The sequence below is a fragment of the Solea solea genome, chromosome 14, assembly GCF_958295425.1.
Source record: "Solea solea chromosome 14, fSolSol10.1, whole genome shotgun sequence".
Lineage (NCBI taxonomy): Eukaryota > Metazoa > Chordata > Actinopteri > Pleuronectiformes > Soleidae > Solea > Solea solea.
The window spans coordinates 1,331,652-1,347,805 of record NC_081147.1 but is presented as its reverse complement, the minus strand read 5'-3'; the positions used below and the strand labels follow the sequence as shown (position 1 = coordinate 1,347,805).

General features: G+C 40.8%; 1 long non-coding RNA gene across 1 annotated transcript; it reads right to left on the bottom strand.

Annotated features, from left to right (window-relative positions):
• Positions 1–554: 554 nt before the first annotated feature.
• LOC131472443 (uncharacterized) lies at positions 555–9,946 on the bottom strand. The gene is made up of 3 exons (XR_009242096.1): positions 9,720–9,946; positions 4,363–4,428; positions 555–777 (listed from the first exon to the last, which is right to left on the bottom strand). It is a non-coding gene; the product is annotated as an uncharacterized LOC131472443 (long non-coding RNA).
• Positions 9,947–16,154: the final 6,208 nt, after the last annotated feature.

Here is a 16,154-nt window from a genome sequence, read left to right as displayed (position 1 = left end):
GAACTTAGAGGAAAACGACAATATCGTAACCCCGCCTCTCCCTTGCACTTTTATTCTGCAATCGTTGACATGGTCGTCGTCTTCTTCTCGTGTGTGGAGTCGTTTTTGTCTTTTTCGCGGAACGTTAATTTTTATTTTCTTTCCTTTGTAATCCTGTCTGTCTTCATCCAGTCTCTGTTTGTATGATTATTTACATTTTATCTTTGTTTACATTAATAAAAAAAGCTCAGTTTCTTTGGTGTATTCCTTCTGCAGCGCCACACGCAGGCCTGGCATATGTACTTCAGGTGAATGAAAACATTTCTTGTCACAAAAACACAGAAATGAAATCATAATGTTGGAAAACAAACACAATTATAGAGCATATAGGTATAATTGGGAGGCAGTTTAGATGCGTTATTATGTCTGTGAGACACGGCTGAAAACACCTGAGTGGAAATGAGCCTCGACAAAAGGAGAACCTGCGTAAATGAGTGCGGCGGAAACGACGGCACATCACAGAAGTGATTATGAGACAAAAGCTAATGAAAACACGCCGGTAATAATGTCGATAATACACTTTTAATGTTTTCTATTATAGAAACTGCTGCTGCTCCACATTTCAGGCTCCACTACAACAGAGCAACAAATGAATAATAACACAGGGCGGGGGGGGAAGGAGACACTTGTTTGGAGTGTAACGTACGTGAAACCAAAAAGTCCCCGCTTTGAGTCCAGATGGCGGCAATTTGTCGTCACTCCATCAACGCAGCGGCTGATGAAGCGCTCGGCGAGCAGCTGGAGGAGAAGCCGAGAGAGGCAGGAATCATTCGCGACACAAACAACGTGTTTTTGTTTGAGATAATGAAGTCATTAGAGCTTCACAGTCGTCATGTGTGTGTCTGTGTGTGTCTGTGTGTGTGTGTGCCGAGGCCGCGACTTTCTCTGAGGTCAGAGACCGACACGACACTTCAGGCCGTCAAAAGGTTTACGTCAAAATTATCGCAAACTCTCATCGGTTTTTCCAAATTTGTAAAAGAAAACCAGGGTTATCAAGGGTCCTTGAAATCCTGGAAACTTTGTGACTTAAAGAAATAATTAAAGGGCCTTGAAAGTATGAAAAAAAACTGCCTTAAATACACATAAGTCATTAAAAGCGCTTGAATTTTGTGATATTTAGGTGAATGTCTCCCACCGCCGATGTGTCCCATGGATCCTTGAAATCCTTGAAAGTTTGTCAATTTGAAAAAATATTCAAGACCCTTGAAAGTTTTTGATAATGGCCCTAAATAGACATGGGTCATTAAAGTTTGTGAATTTGAAAAAAATGTTTCAAGGCCCTTGAAAGTGTTTGCCATAGATAGACATGGGCCAGGGTTTTCATGGGTCCTTGGTATCCTGGAATGATTGTGACATAAAAAAATTATTCAAGGCCCTCAAAGGGTTTTAAAAAAATTGCCTTAAGCAGACATGGGTCATTGAAAGTGCTTGAATTTTGTGCAAAAAATTAGCTGACATCGCCAATGTGACCTTCAGGGTTCCCGTGGGTCCTTGAAATCCTTGAAAGTTTGTCAATTTGAAAAAATATTTAAGACCCTTGAAAGTTTTTGATAATGGCCCTAAATAGACATGGGTCATTAAATATTTTCAAGGCCCTTTTTTCCAAATTTGTAAAAGCAAACATGGTTTTCATGGTTCCTTGAAAACCTGGAAAGTGTGTGCCTTGAATAAAACAGTTAAAGGCACCTGAAGGTTTTTAAAAATCACCTAAATAGACATGGGTCATTGAAAGTGCTTGAATTTTGTGCAAGAGATAAGTTTATATTTAGGTAAATGTCTCCTGCTGCCGATGTGTCTTTCAGGGTTTCCATGGGTCCTTGAATTCCTTGAAAGTTTGTGAATTTGAAAAACTTTCAAGGCCCTTTAAAGTTTTTAAAAATCACATGAGTCATTGAAAGTGCTTGAGTTGATATTTGGGGAAATGTCTCTCGACGCCGATGGGTCCTTGAAATCCTGAGAAGTGTGTGACTTAAAATAAATTTAATTAAAGGCCCTTGAATGTTTTAAAAAATTGCCTTAAATAGACATGGGTCATTGAAAGTGCTTGAATTTTCAATAACATAGGTACGAAATCGACTTAGGTGAATGTCAATGTGCCCTTCAGGGTTCCCATGGGTCCTTGAAAGTTTGTGAATTTGAAAAAAATAAAATACATTTCAAGGACCTAAAAAGTACCTTTAAAGTTCTTAAAAATGGCCCTGAACAGATCACGGGTCATTATTAGAGCTTTTACAACGGCCTGTAACGTGTTAATTACTTCGTTACTATATATAAACCCCAACAATGGAGGTCAGAGGTCAGAGTACGGAGACACTACAATGAGCCTGGAGTGACGTGAAGATGATGGAGGATGAAATGGAGCAGAGAAGCGGAACAGTGTGAGTCTTTAAACACACACACACCTGCAGAATAACAATGTGAACTCCTCCGCGCTCCCCGCAGAGACTCATTCATCTTCACCTGCTGGAAGGTGGACGAGCGAGGAGCGGAGTTTATCCGAGCGACTTCCACCTCAGCGTTTACACAACAACACTTCTCCTCCCTCCAGGTCCTGGAGCAGATCATCAGCGGTCCTGAAACACTTTAGTGTTTATTTATCGTGAGATCACACAGCAGTGGGCGTTTGCTGCCTTGTTCAGGGTCATGGGATTGGAACCAGCAACTTCCTGGTAACTCGGTAATAACGAGGAAAAAAACAGGAATTGTACCCACTCGTCCAGTGATTCCCAAAATCTGGGTTTGGGAATCACAAATGGGTTATAATAGATGTTCTTAGAGTCCTCAATCTAACTAGTTTTAAAGATGTATGGGGACAACAAACAATGATACGTAACGCGGTATATTAGTTTCTTTGGTAACGTAGTATAACACATTACAGGCCGGCGTAAAAAGTAATAACATGACCAGAAAATTATACGTAACGAGTCATATTACTTTGTAACCTCAAAAATTAATATAACGTTGCGATAGCGTTGCGTAAACTTTTCTGGTTGATATCTTACTTTTTGAGGTTACAAAGTAATATAACGCGTTACAGTTCGTCATAAAAGTTATAATATGACAACAAAAAATCATACGTAACGCGGGTTGTTCGTTTTTTGGTAACGTAGTATAACACATTACAGGTCGTTGTAAAAGTTATAATACGACAACAAACTATTATACGTAACGCAGTATATTAGTTTTTTTGGTAACGTTGTATAACACATTACAGGCCGTCGTAAAAAGTAATAACATGACCAGAAAATTATACGTAACGAGTCATATTACTTCGTAACCTCAAAAATTAATATAACGTTACGATAGCGTTGCGTAAACTTTTCTGGTTGATATCTTACTTTTTGCGGTTACAATGTATAACGCGTTACAGGTCGTCGTCAAAGTTATAATCTGACAACAAAAAAATCATACGTAACGCGCTATATTACTTTTTGAGGTTACAAAGTAAGATAACGCATTACAGGCTATCGTAAAAAGTAGTAAAATGTCAACAAAAATGATACGTAACGCGTTTTATTAGTTTTTGTTCTAACAAAGTAATATAACATGTTCCAGGCTGTCGTTGAAGTCAAAATGTGACTCCAAAAAAAAGAACGTAACACATTTTATTTTGTGGTAATGTAATGGAAAGGTAATGTTTTTGTCAACAAATGATACGTAACGTGTTATATTACTTTGTAACCTCAAAAATTAATACAGCGTGTTACGTATCATTTTCTGGTCGGTATATCACTTTTTGAGGTTACGAAGTAATATAACGTGATGATATGAAACCTGACCTCCATTGTTGGACAAACTACTGTTTCTGTTAACTAAGTACTTAATAACAGGCCGTTAATTTCCATCTCCCAGTCTCTCTCTGTGTGCGTCATACAATACATTCCCCAACATTGGTTCCTACTCATGACACCAACAATATACTGTAACGTTACTTGAATATAACAGCTGTCAATCAAACACCAGAAGTCCCTTGTGGGTGTGGTCAAACTGAAAGTGACCAATCATAACAGATCACACAGATATTTGTGAGAGACAATATCTACATGATCTTATAATACAGATAATACCGGCTTTAATTCTTTAAATGAAGGATATTTACGTGTATATTTACAATGACATTGACTCTACAACACAAATAATGAGGCTTTAAATTGATTAAGTTGATTTAATCTAATAAATATGATAATAATCAATGCAACAGACTGTAAAACCAGTCATCACAGACACTTTGTTATCCAAAATCAAAGAGCAGATCTCATATACACATATATTCTTGCCCAGTGCATAACATAAAGACAAGTAACTAGTTATAAAGTGACTTACCCATCACTGCTGACCTCTGACCTGTCCACTATTGACGCAGGGGCCGGTCTTCTGTCCCGGTGTCGGCTGTAATAACACGTCAGTCGATCACAGCAGCCACTAAAAGACATTTTTATTGTACTGTAACGGGCTTTTATATATATGTGTATATATATATATATATATATATATATATATATATATATATATATATATATACGTATATATAAATATGAAAAACATCCATACATTTGTACACTGTGCTGCTCTCACTGCCCTCTCTATACTTACATTTAAATTTCAGCCTTTCAAGAGAAAACCATTCCTTTATATTCACCAAACCTATAATCCCAGCAGGGGGCGGAGAGAAAAAGCTCCTTCTAAAGCAGCGATTTAACTCGGTGTGATCTGAAAATGTTGTCTTAAAACAAGTGGAGGGAGATAAAAGAGCCTGTGGTGAGATAATTTGGCTCGTTTCAAATGCAAATCCGCACGTTTTTAAGTGTTTGCGAGTATAATGTGTCATTTTCTCCCTCCAGCTTCAGCCGTGTGACAGCAAATTCACACACAAGTGAATCAAAGTGGAATTTCCTGCATATTCTCCCCCGTCCTCCCTGTAGTCTATGTGTTTCTCTCCCCTCGGGAACGTTATTATTGTCTTCCATATTGTCTGAAAGCCTCACATTTTGCCGCTTTTTATTGCTTTGTTCCATCTGTTTTATATGTTTTTATAAAACAGAGTGACTTTAAAACGGGAGTGAAGTCTCCGGGGCTGAACGAACACAGAGTGAGACTTTGTTTAAACCACACGCCGTATCTATATTTGTGTTTAACCTGATTGCACAAGGAAGAGTGGCGTAAGTCTCGCTGAAAACACGGTTTATCCACGGTAACTGTCATCTATGTTGTCATTTTTGACCGAAATAAGATGAAAAACAAGATTTTAGCCACTTAACAAACATCAGCTTAAGTCTATAGTGTTTTAAGAATAAGTAAATTGCATTATCTCACTGTTAGACAGACTTTTCCAACAGGAAAAACTGAATTCATAAAGCGTAAACTCTCCCACACCAAACCCCATTGAGAAAATCATCGATTTTAACATCACAGCACACAGGAGTTGTTTATCCACTGCTGCCTCCATCGCTAAATTCAAATGTCTCATTATTTAAATTCGGCTTTTGAAATCCTTTGTTCAGATTAACCGAAGTGACACAAAGTGACCACACGAGCTAAAACCACTGATTTTCTCTATGGAGTCTGGTGAGGACAAAACAACTCATTTTAGCCACTTAGTGAAAGGCTGAGCTGATAAAAAATGATATCTTAAGAAACATAATTGATGCTTTTTAATCACTGCAAGACAACCTCTCCCTGCTGTTAACGGAATTCTGTGACACTCTGTAAACCACTTAGTCTCCCACACCAAACCCCATAGAGAAAATCAGCGATTTTAACATCACAGCGCACAGGAGCTGTCGATCCGCTGCTGCCTCCATCGCTGACTTCAAATGTCTGATCTTGTCACTTCGGCTTTTGAAAACATTTGCTCGGATTTTAATCAGTGACACAAAGTGACCACACGAGGCAGCGGCGGACCAGCAGCTCCTGTGTCCCCGCCAGCTTAAATCGCTGATTTTCTCTATGGGGTTTGGTGTGGGAGTGCGAGTGGACACAAACATATGAAAAGTGAGTTCATTACTTTAAGATACTGCAGATTTAAGGAGAAAGAGATTTAAATAAGCGAAACCGCTTGTTCTAATTGGACACATTATTGTGCATTATCTGTTTTAAATGACGCTCAACAAGCCCACAGCTTCTCGTCCCTTTTCTTTTCTTAAAAAAACAAAACCCTGACTGTTGTAATTATGTCGTCGCTGATTGAGACATGGGCTCACTTTGGTCGCTGCTGTGGGGAGGAAATGAGAAATGACATGAAAGTTGTGGGGACTGGTTGGAAATGTAAATCTGCCCCTCAACCGCTCCTACATGAAGAAGAGAAAACATAAGAGGCTTCACACTCTCTTATCTTCAAATTGGTGCTGTGTTGAAGGAATTTCACAACTTATTTGAAATAATCCTCCCCCCCCCACCCCCTGTCCTCCCCCCTCCTCACTGCCACAACTGCAACACACACACACACACACACACTGTGCACACCAGCATCGCTGAGCCCGGCCATGAAATGGGATTCTCAGGGATGAGAGCTGCTCTTTGTGATCACAGAGGGGGATCCACCACACTCACACACACACACAGGGACTCTCAGTGTGTGTGTGTGTGTGTGAGAGATGTGGCTCTTTATGTTGAGAAACACACACACACACACACACACACATCTGAAAAATGAGACAAACACTTCTTTTTCTCTGAAGGCTCTCTGGAATGAATGTTGTGGGACTTGACTGTTTCCATGGCAACTGCAGCCCATTTACTCCCCACGGTTTGTGCGAGTGTGTGTGTGTGTGTGTGTGTGTGTGTGTGTGTGTGAGAAGAATAATGTGTGTACTCGAATGTTATGTGTTTTCGTTCAAACAGCAAAAAACGGCACATCACATATATACATGTGGTGTTTACAGTCTGTGTGTGTGTGTGTGTGTGTGATGAATGCGAGGCGTCGCCGGTCGTCGCTGGTGGCCGATCAGAGCCAACATGGCGACATCTGTCGTCGTTCCACAGGAGACAGAAGCAAACATTTGTGTTTTTAAAAAAAATGAATTAAAAATGATATGTCATTTATAAAATAAATTCCTGGAGCGCTTCATGGCCGACGATGGTGAAGGAAAAACAAGAAAACAGCTGCTCACTCTTTTAAGACAGATTCTCAGGACCAATATCAGATCGCGACTTCACCAAATCTCATGAATTTTTGTTCATGGCAAAAGCTTCAAAGTTGCGCTGAGAGTAAGTGAAAGAAAAAACGGAGAAAAGCCACCTGCAAACATACTTTTGGCCACTAGGTAGCGCTCATTTTCGACAGACCTGGGACCAACATCAGGTCACACATTTCGCAGCGTTGCAATCACCAAATTTCCTAAATTTTGTGAATGCCAAGAACTTCAAACGTGCTAACACAATTTTGGTGAGTGATGAGGACAGGTGAGTGATGAGGACAGGTGAATGACAAGGACAGGTGAATGACGAGGACAGGTGAATGATGAGGACAGGTGAATGACAAGGACAGGTGAATGACGAGTACAGGTGAATGACAAGGACAGGTGAGTGATGAGGACAGGTGAATGACAAGGACAGGTGAATGACAAGGACAGGTGAGTGATGAGGACAGGTGAATGACGAGTACAGGTGAATGATGAGGACAGGTGAGTGATGAGGACAGGTGAGTGATGAGGACAGGTGAGTTGGTGAGGACAGGTGAATGACAAGGACAGGTGAATGATGAGGACAGGTGAGTGATGGGGACAGGTGAATGATGAGGACAGGTGAGTGATGAGGACAGGTAAGTGATAAGGACAGGTGAGTGAGGAGGACAGGTGAATGACAAGGACAGGTGAATGATGAGGACAGGTGAGTGATGAGGACAGGTGTGTGATGAGGACAGGTAAATGATGAGGACAGGTGAGTGATGAGGACAGGTGAATGATGAGGACAGGTGAGTGATGAGCGTAGAGGACAGGTGAATGATGAGGACAGGTGAATGATGAAGACAGGTGAGTGATGAGGACAGGTGAGTGACGAGGACAGGTGAATGACGAGGACAGGTGAGTGACGAGGACAGGTGAGTGACGAGGACAGGTGAGTGATGAGGACAGGTGAATGATGAGGACAGGTGAGAGACGAGGACAGGTGAATGATGAGGACAGGTGAGTGATGAGGACAGATGAGTGACGAGGACAGGTGAGTGATGAGGACAGGTGAGTGATTACGACAGGTGAATGATGAGGACAGGTAAGAGACGAGGGCAGGTTAGAGACGAGGACAGGTGAATGATGAGGACAGGTGAGTGATGAGGACAGATGAGTGATTTTCACCTCTCCCAAAAACCCAACAAAAAAGTTTGTGAAAATTCTTCTAAATTTGTTTTTGGACCTAAATAGTTTCTCCCGCGACACATCTGTGGGTCCCGCCCCAGTGTCTGGGAACCACTGATGTAGAACACATGCCCAGAAGGAGCAGGAAAATGAGCGGTTGTTATGGAGTAAATGTGATTGTTTGACCAATCAGAGGAAAAGTTCACTTGAAAAGAGGCTTTTGAGTCGTGAGCTGCACAACAGGCAGTAATGAGTGCTTTGAGTTGTAATTCATGTAAAAAGCTGCTCCAGTCGAGTCCCAGTATGAAAAATATTGAGCAGCTGAAAATGAGTGTAATGGCTCTGTTTCCCTTTGATGTACATTTGAACCTTTCACTTATTTATTTGATTCTTTTCTCTCTTTTTTCCCTCAGAGCCTTGAAGTGCTGCAGTTTTTGTTTTTTTGTCGTCGATGCAGAAAATGACCGGGACTCGTCGTCGTCGTCGTCCCTCTTCACTTAGCCCTGAAGCTGCCTCTCGTTATTTTTTAAAAACACAACAAACAAAGAGCGGAGAGAGGGAATAAGAGAAAAGACGATAATTAAGTTAAGATGAAAGCAGAAATGCTGTTTGTACAGGATACAGGTGATTCACTCTGCTGTCTTTGATCATTCAACACACACACACACACAGGGAACTGAAGTTTGTAAAGCACTCACTCTCCCACACCAAACCCCATAGAGAAAACCAGTGATTTTAACATCACAGCACACAGGAGCTGTTGATCCACTGCTGCCTCCATCAGTAAATTAAAATGTCTTATTTTAGTGAATTCGGCTTTTGAAATCCTTTGTTCAGATTGACCTCAGTGACACAAAGTGACCACACGAGGCAGCAGTAGACCAGCAGCTCCTGTGTCCCCGCGAGCTAAAATCACTGTTTTTCTCTATGGGGTTTGGTGTGGGAGAGTGAGTGTTTTACAAACTTCACTTTCGTTAGAAAGTCTGTCTCACAGTGAGATAAAGACGTGGACGTGTTCTTAAAGATGTCATGGACTGAAGCTAGCGCACTTATTTTTACTACTTCCTGTTACCACTAATGTTGTTTTGGAGGATAATATCAAAAATGTGTGTTTTATTTTGTAAGAATAAGCACTAAAACCAAAGATAATAACATTAAAAACTTGAATTGTATTTTTTTTTTTAAAAGACTAAAATTAGATTTTAAACGTATTAATTAATTTTATTTTTAAGAAAATGAAAGATAACATAAGTCTTTTATTTTGTCAGAATAATTCCTTAAAGCAAAGAGAACACAATAACGTGTATTTTATTGATGACATTAAACAGTGCATCTTCATTTCTAAGAATAACTACTACACCTTCACGTTGTAATATAACATTATTTTACCTTTAAAATGCCACAAATGATTCCAACAGGAAGTAGTATGCTGGCTCTCAGCAGCAGGTGGCACTGACTGTCCCTTTAACGTCTCAATATTGGTCCACTTTTCCCTCCACTTATTTCCTGTCCTTTTAGTCGGCGGTGGCTTTTGTGGCTTTTGTGGCTTTTGTGGCCGAGAAGGTCAACAGATGATAAACTCTTCTAAAACACTGGGACACATCGAGTCCTTCCACCTCCAATATCTTTAGAGTGGATCGCCTTCAAATTAGAGGAGAGAGGAAATGTCACGGCACACACACACACACACACACACACACTCAGCACATGTGTGCTTGATAGTTCTCCACTTCAAAGGTTATTCTCTGACCTTATTGAGGCTCATATCTAAAGGAAATAAAATGGGAGTCGGGCTCCGCGCTGAATGCTCTTTTTTTTTTTTGCAGAGACACGACGACGCCCCCCCCCCCCCCACCACACACACACACACACACACACCTCCACTTTTATTCCATTCCTGGAAGAATAAATGAAAGAAAAGTTGAAGGACTGAAAACTCAAAAGCTCCAGAAGCTTGCAGGCGCTGCCTTTGTGACAACACACACACACACACACACACAGTGTCGCGTGTTCCGGCAGCTAAAGACATGTCAGGGCCACAGTGTGTCTGATTCAACCGCTCACTCTTTCTTGTTGGCACTTATTTGCACAAAAGCCGGATGAAAAGGAGCGAGCAGGGGCGCTCTCTCTAAGAGAGATACTGCAATAACACAAAAAACAGAATTATTCATACTCTGACTCAGAGGTATGAATGTGGCAACCTGTCCATTAGGTGGGTTTTTTTTAGATTTCCTTGCTTAATGGCAGCACAAAGACTGGAGTTCATGAATTATGTTGTCACTACGAGTGTCACGGCGCATTTGTACACCGCTCACTCTCCCACACCAAAGTCCACAAGGATGTTATATTACAGTGTGACGGTGTAGTAGTTATTCTTAGAAATGAAGATGCACTGTTTAATGTCACCTTTTATTTCTAACGTTATCTTTGGTTTAAGGAATTATTCTTCCAAAATAAAAGACTTATGTTATCGTTCATTTTCTTATAAAATAAAACACACGTGTTCGCAAATCAAGTTTAAATGTTATCTCTCATTTTAGTCATTATTTTTTTTGGGAAATAAAATTCAAGTTTTTAATGTTATATTTGGTTTTAGTACTGATTCTTACAAAATAAAATACACATTTTTAATGTTATCCTCCACAGCTGTCGTACAACATTAGTGGAAACAGGAAGTAGTAAAAATAAATGTGCTAGCTTCAGTCTATGACATCTTTAAGAACACGTTTGCGTCTTTATCTCAGTGTTAGACAGACTTTAACAACAGGAAATGGAAGTTTGTACACCGCTCACTCTCCAACACCAAACCCCACAGAGAGCTGCTGGTCCTCTGCTGCCTCGTGTGGTCACTTTGTGTCACTGAGGTCAATCTGAACCAAGGATTTAAAAAGCTGAATTCACCAAAATAAGACGTTTGAACTTAGTGATGGAGGCAGCAGTGGATCAACAGCTCCTGTGTGTGTGTTGTTAAAATCACTGATTTTCTCTATGGGCTTTGGTGTGGGAGAGTGAGCGGTTCTCAAATATGTGAAACTACGACATAAATCCGATCCACCCCTCTGAATGTGTCCCTGTTGCACAGCAGACGTATAAGATTGTGTTTTTAACTGGAGTATTCACCTGCTGGTACATAAAGCGGCGCAGATTTGATTCTGCGGCGGGTGGTCAGCGACGCGGCTCCAGAATGAAGACACACACTTCACTTTGATGCCTCTGGATCGGATTATGAAATGTAGGGGTTCGTTTCAGATCTGGCAACCCGCCGACAGATAATAACGGCTCTGGGTGACGCTCCGAGAGGCAGACGGGACTTGTTCTCCTTCTTCCTCCTGAGCTGTTTGTCCAGGCCCTCGCTCTGTAATCAGCGTCAGCGCTCGTCAGCCTCCCGACGGCAATTTGACATTTCAGAACAAAGCCCGGCTCCGGCGGGGGAAGGAGGTCTGATAGCGACAGAAAAGCAGCGGGGCGAGCGATCGGAAGAGCAAAAAGGTGCTAATGAGCATGTTGGGAGCTCGCAGGTGGTTTTTAGTGATGACAAAGTGGCTTTCACCTGTCTGCTCTGCTGCCACCTCACGTAGCACGCACATCACAGCGGAGCTCTATTAGATAACAGCACAGTGAGGAGACGGGGGGGGGGGGGGTGGATGAGGGTGAAGCTAAATGGAAAAAGAGACGGGGAGGGAGCGAGGGAATGAGAAGAGAATACAAAAGAGACGACAGCACTCACTGAAGTTTGTCAAACCACTCATTAACGAGAGCAGAGGTGATTCACGGGGGTCGACGTCAAACCCGAAAACACTCAAGCTTTTAGCATTAAACTGACAACTGGCCCAGTTTGTCCGCTGCTACAAACATAAGGGTCCATTTATTTTGATCTTTTCACACTACGCTAGCGCGGCACAGCGCGGCTCGACTCTACTTTGGGACAGAACCCGGTACCAAAATGTGATGACAGCAGACTGTCGGCCACAGAGAGTGTCGTCACTGAAGAGTCATGAGTGCGACGTCCGACGCAAGAATCAAAGCCATCAATGTCCAACTGTAGATCAAAGCTAAAAAGACTTCAAATCCCACTTTTAGTTCCAAAATCTACTAAAAATCAACTTAGAATTCCAAAGTCTACTTAAAGTTCCAAAATCTACTTAGAATTCAAAAATCAATTTAGAATTCCAAAATCTATTTAGACTTTGGAAGACTACCAAAAATGTACTTATAATTCCAAATTCTACTTATAGTCCTAAAATCTATTTATAGTTCCAAAATCTACTTATAAATTCCAAAATCTACTTAGAATTCCAAAATCTATTTAGAATTTCAAAATTGACAGAAGATTACCAAAATGTACTTACAATTCCAAATTCTACTTATAGTCCCAAATTCTACTTGGATTTCCAAAATCACTTAAAATCTACTTAGAATTCCAAAGTCTACTTAGAATTCCAAAATTTACTGAGAAGATTACCAAAATGTACTTATTATTCCAAATTGTACTTATAGTTCCAAAATCACTTAAAATGTACTTGGAATTCCGAAATCTACTTAAAATCTACTTAGAACTCCAAAATCTACTTCGAACATTACCAAAATGTACTTATAGTTCTAAATTCTACTTTTAGTCCCAAATTCTACTTTTAGTCCCAAATTCTACTTATAGTTCCAAAATCTACTTAGAATTCAAAAATCAACTTAGAATTCAAAAGTCTATTTAGACTTTGGAAGAAGATTACCAAAAATGCACTTATAATTCCAAATTCTACTTATAGTCCCAAAATCTACTAATAATTCCAAAATCACTTAAAATCTACTTTGAATTCCAAAATCGATTTAGAATTTCAAAATCGATTTAGAAGATTACCAAAAACTTATAATTCCAAATTCTACTTATAGTCCCAAAATCTACTTATAAATTCCAAAATCACTTAAAATCTACTTTGAATTCCAAAATCTACTTAGAATTCCAAAATCTACTTAGAATTCCAAAATCGATTTAGAATTTCAAAATCGATTTAGAAGATTACCAAAATTTACTTATAATCCCAAATTCTACGGATAATCCCAAAATCAATTTAGAATTCCAAAGTCTATTTAGACTTTGGAAGAAGATTACCAAAAATGTACTTATAATTCCAAATTCTACTTATAGTCCCAAAATCTACTTAGAATTCCAAAATCTATGTAGAAGATTACAAAAATGTACTTACAATTCCAAATTCTACTTGGATTTCCAAAATCACTTAAAATCTACTTAGAATTCCAAAGTCTACTTAGAATTCCAAAAGCTACTTAGAAGATTACCAAAATGTACTTATAATTCCAAATTGTGCTTATAGTCCCAAAATCTACTTATAGTTCCAAAATCACTTAAAATCTACTTATAAATTCCAAAATCACTTAAAATCGACTTAGAATTCCAAAATCAATTAAAATCTATTTAGAATTCCAAAATCTACTTAAAATCTATTTCGAATTCCAAAATCTACTTCGAAGATTACCAAAATGTACTTATAATTAAAGTGCGATTAAGACTAGCTCGATCTTAGTCGGACTGACGTGTTGACATGAAGAAAAGTCTTTGACTGAAATCCGACTTAACATGAATGTGAACAGAGTGTCATCACAGCGTTTAGCTGCTAATGTGAAAACACCTGAGTGCAGCAGTAGCTACAGTGAAGCAGCTGCTACCTGATGTAAGACGTCCTCACAGGAAGGACAAGAACATTTCTTTTGTTCAGTAGAAGTCACTTGAACATTCACAGGTAATAGAAAAGGACCTTGCTGTTCGGTCCTTTGTCTCCCTGCACCTTACATACTTCTCAAGGATCAAGGATTCAAATGTTTTAATGTTATGCTAAACCTTCTAAATCTAAGTGCATGATTTCCACTTTAAAAGGAATAAATCAGTCTTGTTTTGAAATGATGACGCTTTTGGCAGCAAACCAATGGCTTCAGAGTTTGGTTCAACCACGCCACGGTTTGTTTAGACGACATTTCCTTTACCAAACCAAATAAATATCCAGAAACTGACGTTTGTAAAGCACTCACTCTCTCACACCAAACCCCATAGAGAAAATCAGTGATTTTAGCTCAGGGGACACAGGAGCAGCTGGGCTACTGCTGCCTCATGTGGTCACTTTGTGTCACTCATGTTAATCTGAACAAAAAATTTCAAAAGCCGAAGTGACAAAATAAGACATTTGAATTTAGTGATGGAGGCAACAGTGGATCAACAACTCCTGTGTGCTGTGATGTTAAAATCACTGATTTTCTCTATGAGGTTTGGTGTGGGAGAGATTACGGTCTACGAACTTCAGTTTCCTGTCATAAACCTGGTCCGATTGAGGCAGAAACTCAATTCAAGGTTTACAAATTTCAGTTTCCCGTTGGAAAACATTGTCTAACAGTGAGATAAAGACGTGTTTTTAACATATTGTTTTTGGACTGGGTTCGGTAGAAGTGTCTCAAACTGGGCCACGGCTGTGTGGTCATGACGATGGCAGCTCCTTGTTAAAGCATCACCGGCGTGTGCTGCTACGAAACTCTGCTTACGTGACATATTTAATTGGGTTTAATGAGATTAGCGCGGGGCGAACCTGGGACCTCGTGGTTTCCCGGCGTTGCAGCGCTGCAATAACTCAGTGTGAGACGGAGGAGGAGGAGGAACGGTGCTTAATAAAGGCCCCGGAGCTAAATATTGCCTCAGGGCCCCCACAGGTTAATCCATCCATGTCAGTAATAATGCAAAGTGATTTGTTGTAAATGAGCTGGAATAAGTGGTACAGTTATTTAAAATGTACCTACGTGAGTGAGTTTTTTTTTTTTTTGTCCCCCAGTTTACCCGAGCTGTCACTGCCACATTAAAATGAGCTAAATCAGCACAGCCACTCTTCCACCGACTTGTCATTATCTCGTACGCTTTTTTATTTTTTTTTAGCGGGAGACTGTCCGGCGGCGCCGAGGAGTGTGGGTTTTCTTAGTGCTGATGCGGAGGAACCGGCGTGACGCAACGTGATAGGAGGACAGGTGCGACGGAAACAAGACGCTGAGGTTTTCTAAATCTGGCAGCGGCGAGTGGGAGCGCTGATAAGCGTACGGCAACAAAGAGGAGAGGGGTGCACGAGCCAAACGCTCACCTGATTGTCGCCGCATATTGTCAAGTCTACATTGCGCTGCGGGGGGAAAAGGGGACGGCAGGAGGCGGCGGCGGCGGCGGGGACGAGCCACGCTCTGCCTGTTAACACTCGGCGAAACAGCCAGAGCCACTTCTAATGGCCTCGCCAAAACTTTTCATTTTATAATTGGCAGGCGGCCGCGGTGAGATTGATAAATGAGTGTCAGCCATCAGCGATTCCCCGAGCCAGAGATGCCAGCGATGGAGAGTCGGGAATCAAAATAATTAAAATAAATAAGGTGCCAAGTGATGGCAGCGCTCCCTCCAACATGGCAGATGAGAGCTGCCAGAGGAAAGAGGGAAGGAGGGACGGCGGCTCGAGTGTCAGTCTTCACCTCCTCTCCAGGACCTCTCACCGCTAAACCGTTATTAGTGACAAAAATCTGCCAGCTCGTCACTCGCCTGTGTGTGTGTGTGTGTGTTAGCAAAGGCCTGATTATCTGATTGAAACAATGCACCAGTAATCAGTGGGAGTTTACACCTCAGGAGGAGCTAATTTTCACTTCCCCCCCCTCCTGGCGCACGTCTGGCCTTTTTTTGTTGTTTTGTTTGTGTGTCGATGCACAGTACAAGTGTGATGTGATCAGCGTAATGAAGCTGCAGCAGCTGCCTGTGTGGAACACCAGGGAGGCTGCGAAGCAGCAGCGTTAGCAACA